This window comes from Ursus maritimus, unplaced genomic scaffold (assembly GCF_017311325.1).
Source record: "Ursus maritimus isolate PB19 unplaced genomic scaffold, ASM1731132v1 scaffold_17, whole genome shotgun sequence".
Lineage (NCBI taxonomy): Eukaryota > Metazoa > Chordata > Mammalia > Carnivora > Ursidae > Ursus > Ursus maritimus.
In genome coordinates this window covers 58,918,198-58,925,013 of record NW_024424119.1, presented here as the reverse complement: position 1 = coordinate 58,925,013, position 6,816 = coordinate 58,918,198, and the positions used below count along the sequence as shown (strand labels likewise).

The window sequence follows — 6,816 nt, the reverse complement described above, 5'->3', positions numbered from 1 at the left end:
GCCCCTTCACAAAGTGCTCTGGAATGTTCCGGGATGCATTCCTGGAAGCCTGGCTTCCCAATGGTGTCGTAAGCACCTAGTTCCCTGCTTGATGGTCCCAGGACCCAGCAGACATAGGGCTGTGAGGTGGCAGTTTCCTGGTGGGGCTGGGGCTCCTGCTGCCACAGGGACTTGTTCATTACCACAAAGCCCGGGCCTGAGTTAAGGCAACACCTGCTGACCAAAAGGCCCGCTCCGGCCCTTCCCCCAGGCTGACCGCCTCATTTGGCTAGCCCGAATCTGAGCCACCAGGTCCTCACCCAGAATTTTCCAGGACAAGAGACAAATGACAAGCATGATGGCCATGGCCAGCAGGGCCTGGGGCTGTGGTCCCTCCCGCAGCCCCAAACACCACCCAGAGCAGACAGTTGGGCCCTCGAGAGGCCGAGGCTGTCTGTCCATCCGTCACTCTTGGCTTCCTTCCCTGGGGGAGCCCAGACTGTGGCCGTCTGAGGGGGCCCCACGGGCCACGTGAATGGCTCCACGTGACCACACCCAGGCCAGGGAAGTGGGACAGTGCGCAAACCTTTCCCCTCCTCCTTGGAGATGAGGGTGTAAGCAGGAGGGCCCTGTCCCGGACCGCCACAGGGAATGACTTCAGGAACTTGCTCAGTTGGCCCTCCTGCCAGCTCAGGGCCACCCTTTTTCGATGACTAGCTGCCAGCCATGGCTCCCCCTCCTGCCTCCCCAAGCCCCAGAGCCTCACTTGGGTCAGGACTTGAGGGTAGAGCCCTGGGGCCCTCTCCTCTGTGCTGTCCCTCTGAGCAAGACCCTTCGCCGGACCAGGGACACAGAGAAGAGGACTTGGCTCTCCCGTGAGCCAGAATGGCAGTGGAGGGGAAGGAGGAGTGGGAGTCATACCTGGGTGTCCCACAGAACCCCCGGTCACCACCCTGGTCCCCATGCTCTACGCCATCGCCAGAAGCCCCCGTCTCAGGGTCAGGCCGTGCCTGCCATGGGCCCAGGAGCAGAGATACGGCTGGTGGGGACTTGGAGGGGATACGCCCAGCACCACGTGCAGCTCCTCTGCTCTCAGAGGCCATGGCCACTGAGCACTCACTCCCAGAGCAGTAGGGCTGGGTGGGGAGCCCCAAGGTGAGGGATGGCCCCCAGCCCACAGTGAGGGCATCTCCTACCCCCCAAGAGGCTCTGATTCATGGGTAGATTCAGCCCAAGGGTACCATCTGGGTGTGGTTCGACCTGTGGGCACCCAGACCTCCAATGCGGTCTAGGGGTGAGTCCAGCCCGGGCTCCGAGGGGAGGGTTCTGTTGGTGGACACACCTCGGCTCTGTGCGGACCCCACCACCTCCGGCTGTCCCTTGAAAATGAAGGATGTTAGTCGTACAGACCACCAACCACCTGTCTTCTTGCAAGACCAGACCCGGATTCGAATCTGTGGGGCCCGGCCGCCCGCAGGCTTCCTGGCAGCAGCAAGAGGCTCCTGGCAAACGCTGTATGTTTGCTGTATGTGCGACCCCAGACCCAGCGGCTGGTGGGGGAGGACCCAAAACCACAGCGTGGCCCCACAAGCCCCTACGTGTTTGGCGGAGGAGTTGCAGTTCAACCGTGTGGCCAGACGCTGAGAAGTCACGGGAAGACCAGGGGAGGACCCCTGGATTTGGGGCAGTGATGACCACCAGTGACAGGAGGGCCCTCCATCCCCACACACTGACCCCCGGCCGCATCCGGCCTGACGCCTGCGGCCGTGTGACTCAAGCGGGAACTCCCCAGGGGTCCCTACAGCCCCCACGGGAGGCTTGATTCCCCCAAACTGTCCTCCCGTCTTCCTGAGGGAATGGGCATCACGGGCCTCCCACCTCCCGGCGTCCTGGGAGGTCCCCAGTGGGTCTCCGGGAACCTGGCAACCAGAAGACTCTTGCCCACGCGCATGGGGTCAGGAGGCTTGGCAGGCCCCGCTGACCCGCCTCCCAGCAGCCCCTCCCCCGCACACCTCCCCCCACGTCCACTTAGCCGCCGCCTGGCCTGCACCTCTCGTGTGCATGCACAGCATTGGGTGTTTTCTTCTGGAAAACAAGCATCAGATTTATGTCTTCACCGCTTTTAAGGGCACAGCTCAGGGGCGCCCCGCGTACCCACACCGCCATGCAGCCGTCCCCAGACCTTGTGCGTCTTCCCCAACAGTCCCAACACGCCGTCTCCAGCGGCGACGACTCAGACATTTCAGTAGGTGCAGCCTGGACACTGCCTGGCTGCGCGGGAAGACCACGTGTCCACCGAAGGCCCCTCGGCTCGTGCTCACCCGTTGGCCGCTGTGAACGGTGCCACGGATACGGGGCACAGACGACTCTTGGAGACCCTGCTCCCAATTTTGACTCACGTCAGAAGCGGAACTGCCGGGTCACGGTAATTCTGTTTAGATCTTGAAGAACCGCACACCTTGCCCCACGGCGGCCGCTCTGGCGGGATTCCCGCTGACTCTGCCGTCCTGCCGCGTGAAGCGCCTCATCGCGTACGCAGTGCTTTCTAGTCCGTGGCATTCTGGGGTCTGACTGTGCCCCCCACTCAGGCAGAAGGCCCAGGAGAGCGGCCCTGGCCCACCTTACTCTCCACCGCGTCCCAGGGCTGAGCACCAGGCCTGGCACACAGCCGTGCTTGAGGACAACCCAGTCTCCCGACTCTCTGGGGGCAGGTGTGCACCCATCTGCCCCCCCTCCCCCATGGGGAGGGCCTTGCCTGCCACCCTCCCAGGCTGCCTGTGCTCTGGCTGGACCTCTCTCAGCAAGTGTGTCTTCTCCCTTAGGGGCCAGATTAAACCACCTGCTGGAGTGTGGACGTGCACCCCAGGGGGGCCATGCTGTGAGAGCCAGCTGGGGGGTCCAGACGGCTTCCCTGAGGACCTGAGCACACCACCTAAAGGATGAACCAATCGGAGTTCACTTGCCAACCCAGGGAGAGGAGGGATCCCAGGCAGGGGGGTTGCAGGTGCAAAGGCCCTGTGGGGAGCAGCCAGCAGAGACTGGCAGCCTGTGCGCTACAAGGAGAACATGGGTGGGAGGAGGACGGACACTGGGGAGTGGGCAAAGGCCAGCTGCTCAGGCCTGGAGGGAATCAACTGAGCACAGAGTGAGGCCCCATCAGCCCTTTTCTCTGTTTTGGCTACCCCTCCTGCTCTCCCTCCACGCTTCTTATCCTTGGACGTCTCCTGAGTTCCCAGCTCCTGTGTCTGCAGGACAACCAGACTCTCCATCAGAAACACGAAGTCTGAAATCCCCCCCTCATACAGGGTCTTCAGAGTGTTCAGGGGCGCACGGGCTGCCCGGGGGGCAGGGGGGCTGCGGCCTGGATCCCAGAGTCTGTTGCCAGATTCACTGCAGAACACACGTGGTCCCCATTCCAGTGTGGGCTGATGCCTTCTAACGTGGAGCCCGCGGAGGGTGCTGGGTGCCTGGCAGGCGGAGCGTGACCCCAGAGTGGAGTGGAGGGACCCCAGGGGTGGAGGGCCTGCTGCCTCCTGGGGGTGCCGACTCTGCAGGATAACCACGGTAAGAGCAGGAATGGCAGAGGGACCTGGGCGGTCTCTGATGGGCCAGCTGGACCTGGCTCTGGAGAAGCTGGGCTGCTGGCCCCTTTGTCACAGGGGCAGGGCCTGGAGACTCACCTTCCATTGTTCTTTCCCTCCTGCAGGAATGCATACAGTGCTGCCTTGAGGGCAGGCCCCCGAAGTCCAGGAGCCGGGCCAGGAACAAAAGTGAGGTTGTTTCCTGGGGAGGGGTGTGGGCTGTGCTCAAGGTTGGCCATTGCCGCCCAGGCAGGAGCCCAGGCAGGAGCCAGGGCCTGACGTCCTGAGCTGGGCTGTGGCTGGAGGGTGGCCTGAGCCTTGCTGAGTCAGGGGTGGGAGAGAGGGGCAGGGGGCTAGTGACCAGGCTCACAGAATCCCAGATGTGGAGAAACGGCAAGGTCTTACCAGACAGAAGGGACACCTTGTTTGTACTCAGGGTATTTAGGAAAACACCATGTCCCTCTTCCGCGGTATAGACAAGGTATTTACCAAGTTCCCTGGTCAGTGTTCCACGAAAGGCTGACCCTAACCGCCTCTGGTGACAACCCACGGAGGCCCCTCGCTCTGGAGAGCTCCCTCCTCTTCTTCCCATTCTGCTCTCACCTTCACTTAAACTTTCACTTCACTTCACCTCGGTGTCCCCGAGATCCACGCTTCGACTCGGCGAGACGAGAATTCTGCAACGCTGTGGCCCTGGGTGGCCATTAGGTGTGGACCCTGGCTCCCCCCAAAGGCTCAGCAGTGCCACCCTGGGGTCCCGGGCAGACGTCCTGGTGGGGGTAGGCCACAGGATCCGTTGGACTGTTTCATATTAAAAGAGGTGCTGGCCTCAATTCGAATCTGAAACTGGGGATGGGATGGGCAAAACCCAACCGCTCAAGGTGGGGGCCGGCCTCGGACTGCAAGTCTGGAGGCTGGGGTCTGCGGCATCGCTGGCTCCTGCCCCCGCTTAGATCCATGAGGCAGGGCTGCTCCCCGAGTCTGGGGTGAGACCGGGGGCCCTACTCAAACCCCGGCTGTGAGGGGACGGCCCGAGTGCCCGGGCGTTCAGCACCCCCTCCCCGCTGCCTGGTTGGCACAGAGCAGGATGGTAACAAAGGGGTCCTTTGTGGACTGCTGGCATGTGGCCGCACACGGGCGGCCAGGGCCTCTCCTGGAGCCTCCCGGGGGAGGGGGGTGGAAGTGGAGCCTCACCGCTTCTCTGGCAGCTACCCAGTCCCGGGGTTGGGGTCTTCCCTAACTTAGCCTTTGCTAGGAACGCGGGTGCTTGGGGTGACTGCAGGAAAACCCTCCACGGGCTGCTCCCCATTAGGGATGAGGAAGAGCCCACCTGGGGCAGCTTCCAAGGGAGGGTCAGGGACCCACAGTCGGACATTGACTCTGGCCCTGGTGAACTCCTCTTTGGACGATAAGAGAGGCTCCCTCCTGAGAGCGCAAACGCCGTGGCACCAAGGCTTTCGGTGTCCTTGCTTCTGTGCTGACGGGCAGGGGTGGAGCAAGGAGGGCGGACGTCCGCCCTTTGCTGTCCCCTCACAGGCCTGGGCCCGGCTCCCAGGTGCGAGGACGCACTGTGGATGTCCAGCTTGCACTCAGCTCAGGCCGACAGGACCCTGTGTACACGTCCTGGGGAGGCACCGCTCTCCTGCTCAGGCATCTGTGGGGTTGGAGTCTCTTCTCACACCGGCAGACCCGGCAGGGGTCTGACGCTGGGGTCCCCTGCCTCCTGCTCCGTCCTGCTGACTGGAGACTGGACACTCGGCCGGCAGGAGACAGGCACCGAAATTCCGGCAGGTGGATAGGGGTTCCCGTCCCTCCTCAGTGAGGACACAGCGCCCCTTAGGCTCCCATACTCTGCAGATGTCTATGGTCACCTGACCTGTACCAGGCACCCCACTGGGCCAGGAATAGGGTGGTGAGCAATATGGGGAGCCAGTACCCATGGGGTGGGGGAGAAGGGGGCTGTGTCAGAGTGGATTAGCACTAGGGATGGGTCAGAGAGAGTCAGCTGGCAACGGCCCATCTGGCTCTCTTATATGGGAGGGTTGGGAAGGCCCAGGCTCCAGGGACGACTGGGCAGAGACCCAAAGGAAGTGAGTAGTCTCAAAGACATGGCGAGGGAGTATGGGTAGTGGGAACAGCAGGTGCAAAGTCCCTGGGGCGGAAGGAGGCCAGCAGTCGGAGGCCCCATGCAGAAAGTGTGGCTGGAGCAGACTTGGGGTGCTGGAGCTGCACAGGGACCAAGGAGGGGTGAGTGAGGGTGGAGACCCAGGTCTTGGCCATTGCGAGGACTTGGACTCAAGTTCTGTGTGGGAGGGAGATGGGGGGCACTGAGGGATCTGAGTAGAGGGGGTCTGTGATCTGACATGTTCTCACAGAGCTCCTGTGGGGTACAAGACCTGGACAGGGGCAATGGGGTGGGGGGAGACGGGGGAGCCCAGCTCCGGGGCTGCCGCAGTAACTTGAGGAGAAGGGGATTGGACTGGGAGGGTAGCAGGGAGATAGTGGGTATGAGAAAGGGTCAGCTGTATGGTGGTGCTGTGGGCCTACGGGACAGATGGGACCCGGGACGTGAGAAAGGTGAGGGATAAGGAGGTGCTTGGCCTGAGCTGCCCAAAGGAATAGGCGGCCATTCGCCGAAGCAGAGGAGGCAGGGGGAGCAGGTCTGGGGCATGGCAAGGGGCCCTGTCTGGCCACGGCACAGGGACGGCCATCAGCCACCCCAGTGGGCAGTCCAGGAGGCAGCTGGCTGAGCGTCCTGGGTTTGGGTGTGTTTGATGGGCCTTAACCCTCGAGACGAGCCTTGCAAGGAGGAGGAAAGCGTCTTCCAGAACAGATGCGGCAGAGCTCGCACCGACTCCCAGAGACCCTCACGGAGCAAGCAGAGTTTGGGGGTGTGCGTGGCCAGGGGAGCCCTGGGAAGAGAAAGGTGCTCCCCCAGATCCCACCTCAGTGGATTGTCAGCCCTGGGCAGTCAGGTTTCCACACTCAGCCGCCTGCAGGGCTGCCGAAGGCTTGCGGCATCCAGGGGAGGACAGACAGGTGCCAGGCACTGGTTCTCCGCCTTGCTCCCAAGTGCACCCGGGCCCCCACTCCTGAGACCCCACCTCCGTGGCTCATCAGTTCGCAGATTTCTCTCTTGTGACCTCCCTCTTGCCCCCAGCTCGATGCTCTCTGGATCAGCTATGGGACCAGGTGCCAGGAAACCCTCGCTGCACATGCAGAGGGGCTGCAGTGCTAATCAGAACCCTCAAGAGGG

At 62.7% G+C, this 6,816-nt stretch overlaps 1 long non-coding RNA gene across 4 annotated transcripts in view; it reads right to left on the bottom strand.

The window, feature by feature from the left end:
- Nucleotides 1-2,087: 2,087 nt before the first annotated feature.
- LOC121103123 overlaps nucleotides 2,088-6,816 on the bottom strand; it is a 7,978-nt gene continuing 3,249 nt past the window's right edge. For 2 of the 4 annotated variants that reach the window (XR_005835295.1, XR_005835298.1), the window contains exons 4-7: nucleotides 4,891-5,214; nucleotides 4,164-4,330; nucleotides 3,660-3,762; nucleotides 2,088-3,527 (exon numbers count right to left, since the gene is read on the bottom strand). This is a non-coding gene — a long non-coding RNA (uncharacterized LOC121103123). Of the gene's footprint in view, nucleotides 3,528-3,659; nucleotides 3,763-4,163; nucleotides 4,407-4,890; nucleotides 5,215-6,816 lie in introns of all 4 variants that reach the window. The other 2 variants (XR_005835296.1, XR_005835297.1) reach the window with 2 other exon arrangements.